This window comes from Augochlora pura, chromosome 10, assembly GCF_028453695.1.
Source record: "Augochlora pura isolate Apur16 chromosome 10, APUR_v2.2.1, whole genome shotgun sequence".
Taxonomy (NCBI): Eukaryota; Metazoa; Arthropoda; class Insecta; order Hymenoptera; family Halictidae; genus Augochlora; species Augochlora pura.
This window is the reverse complement of record NC_135781.1, coordinates 17,708,901-17,725,895: the sequence shown is the minus strand read 5'-3', so window position 1 is coordinate 17,725,895 and position 16,995 is coordinate 17,708,901. Positions and strand designations below refer to the sequence as shown.

The window sequence follows — 16,995 nt, the reverse complement described above, 5'->3', positions numbered from 1 at the left end:
TGAATTCTGAGCAATATTGTACAGAACTTAAAATGCGTGCAGTGCGTAAATATCGCAGGAACTAGATCGTATAATCTTGCTTCGTTCATTCAGAGAAACATTCGATGTGAAAGTACGTAATGCAGAAACGTTACGAGCGCCAATTCAGAAAAACTTATTTCATCGCTTCGGGGTGTGGAAGCGATCCGAAGCAAATGTCTGCAATTTTCATAAACCGCCTGCTCACATTTTTCGCTTATCTGCCGCAGGGATCGTGATTACTTTGCTTACTTTATAGTCATCTTTTACCCACGAAATCAACCTGTGAAATTTTTGGAGACAGTCAGATATTTTACCATTGTTGTTTACTCGCTATTTTGCATCAATTTTACTCGGAATGAAAAAATAAATTATTTGCATGCAGGAAATTAATGTTTAGAGTATTTTTAATCAATTTCATCGCGCTTTTACGAAATCTGTTTCTTTTTAACAGTAAATCTACTTGTAAATTAAACCTAATCATGAGAATTATAAAGAATCTTCCATGGAGAATTATTACATAAATTACATTATTGAAACAAGTACAGCAATGAAAACTGCACAACGTCTAAATATATTCCATTTTCTCGCATTTATTTAACAATGAGGTGCAGTCATTTTTACTACCCGACAGGTTCAATGTTAAATAATTAATTTTAATAATATGAAGTCGGTCTACAAGTTCGTGCGATTTTAATTTCGATTTAAAGTTTTCGTATGATAAATATCTAAATAATTATCTATAAATAATTATAACGTGCCTCAATAACTTTGATTTTATTCTATTGCGCAATACTTTACTTATTCGTTCCGCGTTAGCAATAAAGTTATGAATTTTTTGAAAACTATGAAGTGTTCAATTTACAAGAGTAAACATCTTCGACTAAGTCGTAAATGTTTATTCTTGATGATTTGACACAATAATTTTCAAAAAATGAATTACTTCAGGATAAATATGTTAATTACTTTGATCTTCCTAGTTAATGTGTCTACGCAACAATTGTACTTATATTCAAAAGTAACATTATTCAGGTAAAGATACTGAATTCTCTCAATAAAATTTAATCTGTTATTTTCATAGCCTTTTACCTCGATCAAGTTAAAATACTTGAAAGACACGTCACAAAAAGAATTAAACTATTCTATTCATAAAATTCGAGTAAATTGCAGAAAAACAATGAAATATTGTAATTTAATTCCATTCCATGTTAAAACATAGAAGTTTAAATCGAAATTAAAAACGCTCGAACTTATGGACCAATCTATTATTTATTTATGCCTATGTTTAGACGCGTATCTCAAAATATTAGAAATTTAAAAAATGTTGAGGATACATAATATCTTCTAAAAAGGGGCGAATGTACTAAATCACCATTATGTCCATAGAATTTATAAATACAACTATCTGTGTAGCGACAATTATGCTCAATCAAATATGCCTTAGGAAATGGGTGACTACTGACTAGAGTATTAATCACGTTGGTATTACCACTTGCTTGCTAATTGCTAGCATTCACTACACAATCATGCAACAATACTACTGTTACAATACGCATGTGTCGTACTTAGAAGTGCGCTGTTTACATTCAACTTTACAGAAAGAAGTTTTCGATTTATTCCACTCAGTAGAGCGAGACTACAAGCCTTAGAGAATATTTTTCTGAGAACACTGCTTCTAGGAAATTGATTTACATGATCATCAAAATGATCTATGGTAAATTATTATATCTCTTCTCCAGTCTACAGTTTATGTCAAGGTTATGTTGTCGACAGTTTATCCGCCTTCAAAAATTCTAACAAGTAAAATTATTTGCACAAAAATGACAGCTGACCAAATTCAAATACACCAAATTTACTTTAAAAGTTTCATGACACTTTGTTAATTAAACACTACACACACAACGTATTGTTTCTCCTATATGTTAAACGACGAACGGTCTATTTCGTCGTTTATAGTAACAGAAAAGGGTCAGTACTTTTTTGTCAAAAAAATTTTATAAACTAACTGCGTAAAAGGTGTTTCGAGAAAAATGCATTGAAAACGTTATGTATTATATCTAGGTAACGAATTTGAATTTCTGTTTAAGACTTCAAAAACATAATCGCTATATTCCTGCTACGAGTGATTCAAATAAAAAATATCAATTTTTCGGAGTTGTATTTTTGTATTGAATGCTGTATAACTCTATACAGCATTATTAGCAATCCGCTCAAGCGTTCCAAGTGTTACTTATAATTGGGAAGTAAGAGGTTCCTACGGTCATTTGAAGTAACATTTTTTTTATTGCAAATGTAATAGACGACTTTGTTTACGAGTTATTAACGAAAAATACTGACCAATGAGCAATGAGTTCAGTTAGCGTAAGACGGAGCCTTACCAGTGAGCAGAACGGGGCTTCATCCGTTCGTAGGCTAATGCCTGATGACAATAACATGTACATAACATGTAGCCTGCTTTAAAAGCTTAAAAATAATTATCAGTGGAGCAATAGATGACTGTAAAAGGAAAAGTGTCAACTGTGTATGAAGAAAAGCCTATTGAACGCAAATTAGGAAAAATATAAAATAAAAATTATTTTTATTATCCATGTTCTCGATCAGGATAGTTACAGAAGCATATAGGGTCGCAAAGAATATTCATTTTTCGAAGTTGATAAATAGCATTCTCTTAAAATAAACGTACACTTTGGCTTATTGAAGTTTCTGATACCAAGATCAGAGACCAAAGACAGCAGTTATTTGAGAAATTTTTGCGAAGTAAATCATTAAAAAGTGTTGATGTTAGAATTCATGTTAGAACTATTAATAGGGATATGACAAAAAAAATTGTTCAAAAATATCGTTTATAAAAGTTATAAAGGAAATCGTATAAGAGGAAACACAAGGTTATGTCAATTCAAATAGTTTACAACGAATCAGACCTTTTTTAAATTGGCAATAAATTTACAGAAACGTAAAACATAAAATTTGCGTCCGTATGATATATTTTAATTGTATTGGTGTGTAGATTTGTCGCTTAAAGTGATTCAATGTCATCGAAATATATTTTTAATCATCTATAATTATTCTGAATGAACAAAGTCGAATTTTCCTCACCAGTAATTGTTATAAACAGCTGGAAACAATTTTTCTCATTAATAACTGTTACAAACAATTGAAATATAGTTTCTTTTAATAATTACTCTTATGACTAATTCAAACAAATTTCTCTCATTAATAATGGTTATGAACAAGAAAAGCAACATTTTTATCACATTGGATAACAAGACTGCCGATCTTTGTGCAAAATAAAATTTGTCTGAATTAATTACAAGATGCAAAAACAAAAAAACATTGAAGCAAAATAGTAGTTATACAACAACATTTCTCATATTGATTACAAATACACTGTGGATTTTATGCATTTTCAACAAAAGCTCGAAAACAAATCACTGGAGACTTTGAAAGAATTTGGGAATATATATCTGTACATTCCGCAAATCCTATTAAAACTATTGAAAGACGAAAAACATTTTCATCTGTTCTACGTTACTTACAATTAACTCAGACAATGTTTACTTTTAAATTAATTACAGTAATTATGGTGCCTGATAAATATACAGAGATCCGACTGTATAGTATCTCGAATGGTTTTATTCGAAAGCCAAACTCATTATCGCTCCCGCTTATTCAACGAAAAATTACATCTTAATCGAGTGTGATACAACCGTGTATGCTATCTACTCGCTAAGGGAGGATTTAGACCAATCGAACGTGACGTTTACGAACGGTAATACGCTCGTGCGCGCCACCGACCAAGAGGATGATCAAATCGCGATATATTTATACAGCGCGCCGCGTAGACCAGAGGCTGATGAACGATGATGATATAACGAGAGAGAGATGCACTCCGGACGTCTTATAGGAATGCAGCAATTTAGCGATATCAGCCAGACCGACGCGGCTAATTCTATCCGCGCGCCACTCGATAATTTGCCCGGCGGTGAATTCTATCGGTGCCACGAAGAAATCGCTAATTACCGGCGGTTTTCGCAAGAACACGGTCGTCGACGCCGCCGGTTCAAGGCGCATTTCGCGGCTCAAATTCGATCGAATTAGGGCGAATTAGATCAGCAGCGTGTCGAGGTACCTGATTACTGAGCTGCCTCACGGCGAACCGTGTCTGGCATCTAATAAACAGATTTATTCAAGCATGTCGCGTAATTCTGTCCTGGATCAGGGTGTAATTGGATCAATGCTACTGATTCTCGACCGTAATTGTTAGTTATATGCAAGGATGTGGTTGTGGGAAGGTTGTCCCGATAGATAATTTGTACAATAAAATATTCATTGTCCCTGGAGTTATGTGTTTCCGTCGCGAATACTCACAGTGAGCTATTGGGCTACGAAAATGCGTAAAACGCTCAACGGGAACATTGCAGAGGGACCATAAATTCCGTTGCAGCCACTTGAAATATAGTACAAACACTCGGGATGATGTATTTCGATGTAACGGGCAGGATTAGCTAATAAGTAATCTCGCAGAAGCAGAACAGTGGAGGGTTGGACCTCATGCGGAGATAGAATGTTGTTAGGCTAATGTGAAGGACATGTTAACACTAAATTCCAGACAAATAACGCTCAGCAGTTTTATGTAAAACGAAGACTAAAAAATGCCCGATGTCTCCTGCGGTTTCGTAATGGAGGTAGCATCATAATGGAAGGTGGTGCGATCTTAATGTGCGTACGTGAGTCTAAGTAGTGTGAAATATTAGCATCATATTTCAGATTAATATCGCGTTACGTACATGACACTATGTCCGCGAAAAGGATCATTGGATAGCAAACATTGTAGTCGCTTCAATGACTGTAGTCATTAATAAGGTTCAGAACACACGGGAAGATTATTCTCTGTTTCCATGGTGTCTTTGATGGCTGTCCGATGATACCGGTGGGCAATTACGCTTATTATTGTGATTAATCACTGCGGGGATGTTTAGGGTGTCTCAGTTGCACGACTTCCGTCTCGTGGATTTCAATCTAAATCGTTTTTATTTAATCTTTCAGGGCAATTTGCTTTAATTTTAAGATTTCTTTCTTAATGAATTTTCATAGACTGTGTTAAATTGTTATGTGTAATCAATTATGTTTAGCTGTTCATTACTGGATTGCGATCTTTAACAGCACCGATTGCTAAGAAGTGAGAGATAAATAGAAATTTTATTTCGTTTTTAATCATTTGAATAAACTAAATATAATATATTAATATTTTTAAATTCTGTAAATCTTTCCACTGTTTTCCATATTCTTACTCATTTTCATAATGAATTCGTGATATCTGCAGTTTATTCATTACACTACCGTTTTGAATTTTAAAACATTAATAATTCTTTAGACTTTTATAAATATTTATCGTTTTAATAGAAACTAATTATGTTGTAATTGTGAGTTCTGATTTTGTAGAAATTGTTTTGAACATGTGCCGATATTATAAAATGATCCAAATGTTCGTAGATATTTTATGGATAACTTAGAGTATTTTATGTATGAGACATCACTTTTCTATTTTTCTGACTATGCAACTCCAAATATTTTTGTTTCGTATTCTTATTCTAGTATGACACATGTATTATTTCTTATTGAATTACTCCGTATTTGAATATAATAATATCCACAGTGTAATAACACCATGGATCTTCATGCAAATGAAATTCTGCATCACTTTTAGTTATTTTAACTTCAATTAAAAATTATTCAAAGTCACAACAATACTTCTTCCAACGTTTCTGTTTTGTCATAATTCACATACTCGGTCTGTCATAAATGCATAAAATCCACACTGTAAAAGTGTGATTTACCACACGCTATAAATTAACAACTCAATATTTTATATTTTAGTATTTGGACAACAACCTTCCAGTTCTCGTCGATCTATATTTATTTTGCCGATACTGATATTCCGCGTACTAACGTTTTACGATCACGTCGCACTAAAATTTTATGAAACAACAATATCGAAACTGCCTCAAACAGAGTGTTTCATCCTAGAAAAAACTTGAACAGATCAAGGATTGGCTGTTGTGCCATATGCAAGATTGCACAACAACGGATCGATCAAGGGATAACGTTGATCCGGTCGATAGTTTAACGTAAATATTTAACGCTATTCAGGATGCGTCTATAACTACGATTACGCGTTATATCCACGTTTCGTATCGTCGCGATCTTTTCTTGCGACCGGTTGCTCGGTATGTTCTCTTTTTCCTCTCGTAGCGGGTACTAACCACGTTGCATCGTCGAATCGTCGCTTCTACGTTTCGTTCGACGCTACCAGGCATTAGAACTAGGCGGTGACATTAATTTTCGATATTATCCAACGATATTTATGGTCCCCAGTTTAAATGGTACGCTGGTAATAAATTATCTCGCTGAACAGAAGCTAACGCCGTGCATTCAAAGTATCAAAATAATTAAACTCTACTTCCTTATTTGAATCTTTTCATCTATTGGAAGTTTCGACCGATCGTAGAAACTATGATTTATTTTCGGGAAAGTTTTAGAACGTGAAGACATAAAATTCAGAATACTAACTATTGATTTTATGCATTCGTAACATAAATGGAAAACTAAAACATAAAATAGTAAACAAATTGCCAGAAACGGAAGCTGTCGATGCATTAATTCCAACTTATTAAAATTATTTAAGAATGAAGAAAAATAAAAATTTTTATTTTCCATGAAGATTCGCAGTCTACGTTGTAAAATTGTTGAAAATATTCAACGACATTACATTTTCTAGTTTTACAAAATCTTTAAACTGCACTCGTTGCATGATATCAATATAAATAAGTGCAATTGTATAAACCGCGAATTTGATGTATTTCTGATCGAAATGAATAACTAAGATCATATTGAAACATTCAAAGAATTTAAGAATGTCAACACGCCGTTTTCATGAAATTAGTATCTTAAATATTTTACGATTTGAACACACAATTTTCATGTTTCATAATAATCTGCAATTTAATTACGAGTTTTGCATTTCTAATGATCCGTAATATAAATAAACGTAGCTCTTTGCAAGCATTTCGTTGTTTTTCTTCAACAAAATAACGCAAGAATAAACGAGTAAATATTATTCAACTAACGACTATTAAACCGAATATTTTGTGTATTTAAGAAAAAAATGAACGAATGATATATAAAACAATATAGACATAAGAAAAATGCCAGACTCTCTGCTTTCCACCATTAATGCAGGTATTTGTTAAATTGCATAAGGATTTAAAGTGTGGTAATTAGGTTACGGATTTTTGTGCAAGTGAGGATCTTCATAGGATATTTCACAGAAGTTAGAATTAATAATAGAATTATACAGCGAATTTTATGAAAAAACGATTAGGTAAAGTTAAAAGGAGTGAAAAGATTAAAAGAAGTTAAGGATAACGGTGTTGACTAATTTGATGATTAAATTATACCTGTCTCCAGTGGTCCGCAGTTGACGCGGAAGATTTATATTTTGCATTTAGATCCGTAGTCCAATAATTATCGCTCTAGCGAAAACCTGTTGTCTCCACTGTCGAAACATGCAGATAAGCTGATAATGCGTAGTTCGGCGTCACAGAATTCTCCCGGACGTGGTGGGATGGGTCTACGATATTTGGTTTCAGTGATGCACGCGTTTTAGCGGGTTCTGGATTATGAGCCTAAAATTAGTTAACCCTCCGGTTACCACCTAACCACGAGTTTACAAAAAAGCAATCGCGAGGGAACGGTACAAACAAGCCTGTTAGAGCGACCGTGCATCCGCGTAAGCTCCTTTCGCGATAAACAACCATTATGAGGATCACTTAATACTCTGCTACTTTTACTCCTCGATTCACCGTCAAATTGTCGCCGACGTTCAGCATCCATTATCGAGAAAAAAATACACACGAAAAGGAGAAAGGCTGCTCTCTTGCTCTTTGATTTCTTACTCTTTGTCCGAGAAAAAATACCGAACCGCCGAGGTTAATCGTTCGGGTCCATTTTTAGAATTGATGCATTGTCCTTTGTGCGGTTTATCGTAGAAAATCGAGAAAGAAAAATCTGTTTTGCAAAGAAGAAAGTGTGTACAATTACATATTATACTAAATAGAATAATTAAATATTTTCTAGCGGAGACCAGATGTAGACAAAATTTGATACGAATGACAGATGAGTGGTAAACATTAACGTTATCAAATTTTATTCGGAATTATCGAATAAATATATAATCGAATAAAAATTGCTCTAGATAGCAATTTATAATTCAAATGAATTCTTGTAATGAATAAGATTTTAACGAACTATAAGAACAACGCTTTATATGCTATCATTTTTATTCAAATTGTTTATATTCAGTATCTGTACGAGTAAACTTTATTCGATAAATAAATCGATGAACTATGAAAAAAGTACTTTACGTTCTATTTAATTATAAATATATTCTACATACAATATTATAAACGCATTTTTATAAAATTGCATGAGGATAAAAACCATCGTTACAATCTCTATATGAATAATTTATTCGAATAAGAAATTATTTGAATAATTTTAATTAGATGTAATATTTACTAATGAGAAATGAATAATGGTAATTCGATTAAAATATTCATCTATAAAGTATTCATTCGGATAATTAGCTTCGATGAATATTCATTCAGAAAAATTCGGATAATACCCAATTCTGCTCGAAAGCACTGTATAATTGATTATTGTATTAATGTATTCTCTTAATCTTTATTAGGGTTGATGATTAGTGTAAATTCTAAATCTCCTTATTTCTGTAGTTACTTAATTATTATTTTAGAATCTTCTGGCTTTTATTCAATATATAATGAAATGTACTTGCTTATTGAAAGGTCATGCTAAACATAAATTATACAATAATGATCGTTAGACTGGATTTTTGTGCAAAATAGAAATTATTTACGTTAATTGAATAATATAGGACTTACAGGAACATTTATTCTCTTCTCAATGACTTTCAACATTTACTAGTAATTCAATATTTTTAAATTCATTAAATATTGTTTCTCTTTTGCGTTTGACGTATTTGATTTGTCCACGTTAACGAAATGTAATTGCATTATTCTTTTACGTTTGCCATAAGGAATCTTTTAGTCAGTTAAAATGAATTTTAAAATTTGAATTTTCATAAGCTAATGTATAAGAATGGGAAATTGCGCAAAAATCCACATTCCATTCATAAACATAAAATAATAAGAAACATGTTGTTTGTGAAATATCGCAGGTACTCAAATATATGTACAATTAATTCTTAGCAATGTTACTCTGTAATTATCACGTGTATATCTGCGTAAATGATCAGACTTGAACAAATACTCTGTCAATAGTTTAATTTTTGTTAATTATATTATTTTCCATTATTAGCTTTTATAAAGTACAGTAAAAAAGTACATTAAAAACTTTGTTACAGAAATATTTTCATAATATCAATAACTATAAATGTTAATATTCGAAATCAGTCACTTGTCGATTAGTTTCATTATTAAATAGGTTGGATCCAAAATGATTAAATATAGTATAGACTGAGAACAAAAATAGGTAATTAGAATAAGAAAATGAATAAGAAAAATAAAGCACTTTTATATTCTTTCGATAATTTTGTTACTTTTGCCGTGAATATATGATAAGCCACCAACGATGTTTTACATCTTGCTTAACACCATTACTGATTCGATGAATTATCAGAGAAAGTCGCACAGCACAGCCTTGTTATCCTGTTAAAGTACTATAATACACAAAAATGACGCGACGCTGCTCTGTGGTCTGAAAACAGCCGTAGCTATTCAGTAATTAAAAGTAACGAAAGCAGGGGAGGAACGATAAGATAGAAGTTGGAAACATCTCGTTGTCAGGTGACACACGAAGCTGGAGGCTCCTAAAGCTGCGCTCATAGAGCGCGCGAGACACACCAGGCTGTATAAAGTCGATCCTCCACCGACGGGAGCCGTCAGTTCGGCACGACACCTCTGTTTAGTACGACAGAGGAACTCGCCTCCTCGGTTTTCTGTAACACGCAGCATGCCACACCGTAGCAGCGTACTCCTATTCATTTAAAAACGAAATAAACCAGTGTAGACGGTGAACGATTAAACAAATTTAACGACTTTTCCAGTTTACAGTTTGCGTACAGTGAATCGTTTCCACACGGAAAGGTTGAGTGTCCGATGAGTTGGTACGAACGCTAAGTGCAGGATAATCGACTATTCGAATTTCTGGGACAGCTCGAGACTTCCGTAATCGAGTCGGTTCCTTTGGAACTGCGATCAATCGCAGGTAGTACCATGTGACTGAGTGTTCGTTTTTCAACTTTCGCACAGTTGACGTTACGTTCTCGATCTCAGTGTATGTTTAGTAAAGAGTAGGTACTTATTGTACATTAACCAAATAATTAAGACAAACTATGTTTGATACGACTACAAAGATCGATATGAATTTGCGAGTGTCGATTTTTCACAGTCGGACTCGTTCGTGTCATTTGTATCGATTAAGATAGAATAAGAAAAAAATGGAGTTGGAGATGCAACTAACGTAATCTTAATATTCCTTCATCGAACACTTTTTACTTATTCAAAAAAATTTCACTATTTCACTGAAATATCTTTTGTAGAATGTTGTGTTATAGAGTTCAACTATTCAAATTAAATAAACTGTGCGTATTGCACATTTACAACTAACATTTGTTTCGAATATCTTAGCAAAAATTTCGTCTAGGATTAAACACTTGAATACGATGTCCGTATTTCGTACATGGTTAATATATTTAATGGGCAATAAATAATTTCGCAGTTTAATTGTCTACGGAAAAATTAACGAAGGTAACAGGAGACTACGCAAAAACGATACCTGTAGCAGAATTTTAATTTCCTCGTAACAATCGAGTATCCGGTAACTTCTAAACGGTAGTTTATACCCGAGTGATCGTTCCGATAGATCGATCAGATGTCTTAATCTTTTTGTTCGTACAATGCGGTCGTCGTCAGTCCGATGTATCAACAGTCCGTGCCACATTCTATGTCGGGAGTCCCGACACCTTTTTTCAGCCTTCTTTTAATTAACCTGAATGTCTTATTTGTCAACAGGCAGCAACCAATTAAAAGTCGATGAAAGGTAATCTAAAGATACCGGTGCACGTTGATATATCGTGTATCCCCTGTCGTTCTTTTTTTACAATGATATGCTAAAAAATTCAGCATGAAATTAAGATACGCAAGGAATGTGTCTTGCCTGCCGGATCACTCAGGAGTTCCACACTTCTGAAAAACGTGGCGCACCGTGATAGACTTTCATGACCGCCGAATCACTATGCCGATTTGTGCTGCTCTTTACTCTTTACTATGCCAGACAGCTGCGCCGTTTTTCTTCCTGATTGCCTCACCGAAGCTTTTTTTAACGAAATCCGCGCGGATAGTTTAAAGCGACCCGTATCGCACAAATCTAAATTTACGTTCCCTTTGATCCGAGCTGATACATACTATTCTCGTGCTTCGATGCAAGCGGCCTTGACTTTGTGCCCTTTACGAGATTCCTGGTCGTCATGATTTACTGACGATCGAAATTTGTCGAATTTCTATTTCTCAGATTCTGCTGGAGTTGTGACAGATTTATCTAGCATTTGCTTGTATCACGCTCTGTAATATTTATTCGCGTTGTTCAAATTTCTCAAACGATGAAAACAATACCACTAAGATATTTCTTATACAGAGCACTGTTTTCTACATTACGAAACTGGGTCTAATGTAGTTTTCTTGTTATTACCGTGTACCCCGATTCTAATCTTATCGGTTTGTTTTTTCTCAATGTTTTTGATAAAAATTAGTACAGAATATGTAAAACAGTTGGTATTTCAGACGAATTGATTCAAATGAAGTGTTATCATACGTTTTTTAATTCATTAAAATGAATACAAAAGATGAAAAATCTGTATTTAACTCTAATTTTTAGCAAATCTTAAAAAATATTTTAAATGTTAAAATGTTCTAAACTTACTATAAGACACAACAAAGAGTGTACATCAAATAAATTATTCGCATACTCCAGATCTCTATGAAAAATAAGAATGTTCTATATCGACTGCAATCAACTATAGTAAAATGAAAATTGATTTCTTTCCTTAATTGATCTGGTAACTAGAAAAAATGTAAAAAGTATTTTTAAATTCATCGAGTGTTTCTCTCAAAAAGTTTTGTCAATACACATTCTGGATATAATGTAAAGAACTACAATAATTAATCTTTACTAATTATTCTTTATACATTATTGGAAACTGAAATAATCGTTTTCTTTGACCAGCAAATATTTGACAACGAAATGTTATTTCCACGGATATATGGTGTTTTGAAAGAAACGAATAAATAGAAGAATAACACGCGAACATAACCGACACGATTATCAGCAGCTGCTTGATAGGTATCCCATCGATTTAATTCGCGGGAAAATCGCATCTACCCCAGTTTGCCTTTTTGCGAACGCGTATTAATAGTTAGTAGGCGATCTCGTCAGGTCGATAATTGTAAAAATAAACGGTATCACACTTTATACCGGGACTTACGTAAGTATAGATCCCTACGAATGGTTTCATTCTTTCCGGTCTGTTTTCATTGCAATAAAGTAACCCGGCTTTATAAACGTTGGTCGACGGGAAAAAAATAGACCGCCTAACGAGCAATCAATGCTCTCGGCGGAAACTTCGGCGAGGCTTGTTTGCCCTATTGAAGTGTGAATTAGTGAATTCAGTGACGTCATTGTAAGCTGCAGTTATATAAACGAAGCTTGCACCGTAAGTAGGTTGCACATTTAATGGGTTTTCAGATGAAATTTGAGTCGTCTCTTATACGGATTCCTTAATACATGGATAATATTTAATGACAAATTCCTGATACATTCATACGCTTTCAAATTACAATAGTCAGTATACGGATATTCGAGCCAAACAAACATTTCCTGCCTCTTTATCAATGTATACCAGTAACATAGAAATAGAGATGTGCAGAATTATGGTTAAATTACTCAAGGGAATTTGAATCCGAAGTAATTCGCTGAAATTATAATTTAATTATATTGAAATTCGTAATTTTGATCATTATTCAATTCAATTACAATATAATTCGTAATTGTAATTGGCGCACAGTTGCAAAACATTAAGCTATTAAATTACATTAATTACAAATTAAGGTGTAGTTGAGTTCAAATTTAAAATTGCGATGTAATTGAATTAAAATTACGAATTAAAAGATAATAAATGAACAGGTAATGAAAAAAGAATGTACAAAGCATACGATATAAAAATATAAAAATTTAAACGATATATTTCATTCGCATCGCATTTGAATTACGTTCGTCATTAAAATAATTATGTAATTGATTTAAATTATATTAAATTATGTAATTCATTTTCAACATAGGTGAATTACTATAACGTTGAAACACAATGTGACATTCCAATTGTTTCACAATCTAAACATTCGTTTTTGTCAGATAACGTATATAATCCACAGTCTAGTAATAGTACTTTAGTTAATCATTCACAATCATGAGATAATGGATCAAATAAAATTTAATGGTAATGAAAGATAAAATATAAATGAAAAATGACTAAATAAATAAATACCATCAGAGAAAAAGCAAATATAAAATAGTTAGAAAGATGTCACGTCTATGTGTAAAATGTATTAAGTCAATTATGTGACGTTGAAATATGATATGTAGTTACACTTTTAAATTTACATAGAAAAATATAAGTTAATGTGGACATGATCGCGTCGATACGACATAGATTCGAAGCTAATTGAGCACCTACACGAAAAAAACGGTAGCGAAAGCGACGATAATGTCATTCGGCGAATTCCTCGTATTTATATAATATTTTGTCACTCGGTGGAGACATTGATTAATTAATATACATAACTAGGCTTGAAATATTGCGCTGTTAATGCATTCGATTATGTTTCGCGTTCGAACGACACGGGAATAGCAACGAAACCGGCGTCGCATAATTCATACAGGCGCATATGCGACTACTTATCACACTCTTACCGCACACTTAACGCGCAATACTTACACGACGATAACCTGCAATTAATATGCACGTTCTCCAGTGCTTAATCTAATAAATAAACGTGGAATAATTTAATTACGTCCGCATCGTTGAATAACTGGCCGCGAATCTGACAAACCGTGTTTTCTGGATCGTTGAATATTCCGCGCGGTTGTTGGACCTGCAGAAAAATTCAAAAGTGTGGGTGGATAATTTCATCCGTGCAGCTTGTAATACAAGTGCTCCAAAAAATATAAAAGTTGAAAATTTACATAGTCGCCACTTGGTTAAGTATCTATTGGTAATTAAATGTAAACGATAGCCAATTTCATGTGTCTTCTGCAGTTTTATATTACATCTTTTATATATTAATTGCAATTCTATTTTTATGAAATAGACTATTAATCAGACGTAGTAATGACGCAGTTATTACTATTTTTGTGGAATTACAATAGTGGTCGTGATTTGTTCTCCGTAAATAATATTGACTCTGTTAAACTATGACCGTCTTATAAAATTATTCGTGTTTTCATTTCTTTAGGAATAAATATTCAAAGGAAGAGTACTAGAGTTTTCATTGTCTAAATAGGATATGAATTAATTTAGGTATTTTTGTTATTTAAGTACATTCTCACTTGATTAAATAAGTGGTAAATATTAACTATAGTAGCTTTGAATTAAACCTCTACGCAGCAGTAGATTATGAAAAATAATATTTTCTTGCTATTTTGTTATAAAACAATAAAAATAGAATTTAGAGAAACGGTAGAATGCTTGGAGTGATCCCGATGATTTTGAAATACATTATACGGAAGAAGTTTCTCAACAACTTTTATCTCAACGATAATTGTTGTTCAGTATGGGTTAGGTCTGGGTTAGGTTCCGAATTTTTCTCTATCTTGAGAATAAGGCCGACTGCCAATTTTTTTAAATGAAAAAGTTGTTCACAATATCATCCTTAATAACATGTTACAATGTTGTTGAAATATGTAAGAAAGTAGTCCATCTGTAAGTGTGTCGCAGTTTTTTGCAAAATCTCGAAAACTTAGACAGAACAACAATTACTATTCAGACAAGAGTTGTACAGATTTACAGAGAATTTTCAAATTTCATACTTTTTGTAAATATAGAAAAATACGTTATTTTTTTCGAGCACACTCCTCCCCATCCTCAATTGATTCTTTGTTTCTGCGATAAGATGAATGTTTTAAAACATCGATAAAACTAAACAGATTTATGACGAGGCCACTAATATTTACCTTATAAATATGTAGACTTACTTTTTGGATTTGAAAAACTACAGAATCGAATGAATAAACAAGACTTCGTTTATATGCATAACGACGATTGGAATAATCATTGAAGCTACTCGAAGACATGGAATTAGTAACAAATATTGCCATGAATCTTGGTTTTTACGATATGGATGAGTATTTAATATTCTCGCCTTCACATTAAATGCTAATTTAGATTAGTCTTAAAATACGGCATTAAGAAACAGGAACGCGGAAGCCGGGCGTTTCGCACCCGAAGCAATCATGATTCCAAAACATCTTGTACTACAAATTGCACGGCCACGGAGACAAGTTATCAATGCCTTTCACGCAGCTTTCTTTTTCTTTCAAATGCCTGTGAGGAGTTGCATAATAATATCTTAGTCACCCAGTGATTACACGTTTAATTAAGCTCGCAATGATCTCGTTTACTTATTACCTTCAGGCTTCATAAAGACGTCATTGCATTCGTTAGTTATATTCGCAAACGTTTAATCGAATTTCACGCGATTTCAGTTTTACTACCGACATTTCGATCTAGACTTGTTTCATAATTCCTACAATTTCGACAACGTGCAATGAAATAAATAATTAATGAAATCCGAATGAAGACAATGTTTAATTTGTGGTTAAAGTCGATCTAGTGTTATGGCGAATGGCAAATAATACAGTCGATGTATAATATGTATATTCGTACACCTAGTAACACTAGAAAGATTCATTTGCTAGACAATGATCATGATTAAAAAAGTGTTTTCAAAAATTGCAATAATTTTCAAATTAAAATTATGATTTTCCAACTGTTTTAACTAAGCCTATAACAAAAACTTTAAAACTTTTATTAAATTAGTCGACCTACAGCCATTGAAGGATGTGAAATCAATTTTGATGAAATTTTCAGTTTACATATAAATGATCGAGATCTGCAAACCATATTGTTTAATTTTTCGTCATAAACTCTAATAAAAAAAGTTGTAGAAACAATTTTTTAATTTTTTTGTTATGCGGACCAATCGCCATTTTTTATCATTTTTATCTTTATTATTCATCTTTTATCAACTTGTTATCCATTCTTTAGTAAAACTATTCCTCTAATATCGCAAAAAAGTTTAGATCTCTTGACCCAATTATAAGAAAGTTATTCCGTTTAAGAGATGTACGAATACTATGTATACCGACTGCTCTGTAAATTCAATACATCTGAATTCTTAGTATACAAAATTAAAAATCTTATGATAAACTGGGTTTCTTTGACTGTAATATGACCAACTAATTCCGGAAGATATTATGTAATTCAGTGTCACTATATCATTTTATAATAAAAACGTATAAAAATGTTAAATGTATGCTAAATACTATAATATGTGATTGGAAAAGACTGACTGAAATTGATAATAGGAGATTTCATAATATTTCTTAAATCTTATGAAGAAAGCGAGCTTTATTTCTTGCATGATTGGATTCGGAATATCTTTGCAAATTTTCATTTTCATACGTTATTTTACAAACTTAAAATTAAAGAAAAGTTTCCTTTGTCAAATAAAAAGTTGCTTACTGTAAAAAAAGAATGAAAATACTATGAAAATACTTGTTAATTTATACATATTTTTACGTTTTAAAAGTCTGAACATATCATAA

At 32.6% G+C, this 16,995-nt stretch overlaps 1 protein-coding gene across 2 annotated transcripts in view; it reads left to right on the top strand.

The window, feature by feature from the left end:
• Window positions 1-10,019: 10,019 nt before the first annotated feature.
• The window catches only part of LOC144476252 (thrombospondin type-1 domain-containing protein 4), a 71,288-nt gene continuing 64,312 nt past the window's right edge, over window positions 10,020-16,995 (top strand). The window contains exon 1 of one of the 2 annotated variants that reach the window (XM_078192953.1): window positions 10,020-10,408. The gene's annotated coding sequence lies outside the window, so the exon portion shown is untranslated. Of the gene's footprint in view, window positions 10,413-16,995 lie in introns of both variants that reach the window. The other variant, XM_078192952.1, reaches the window with a different exon arrangement.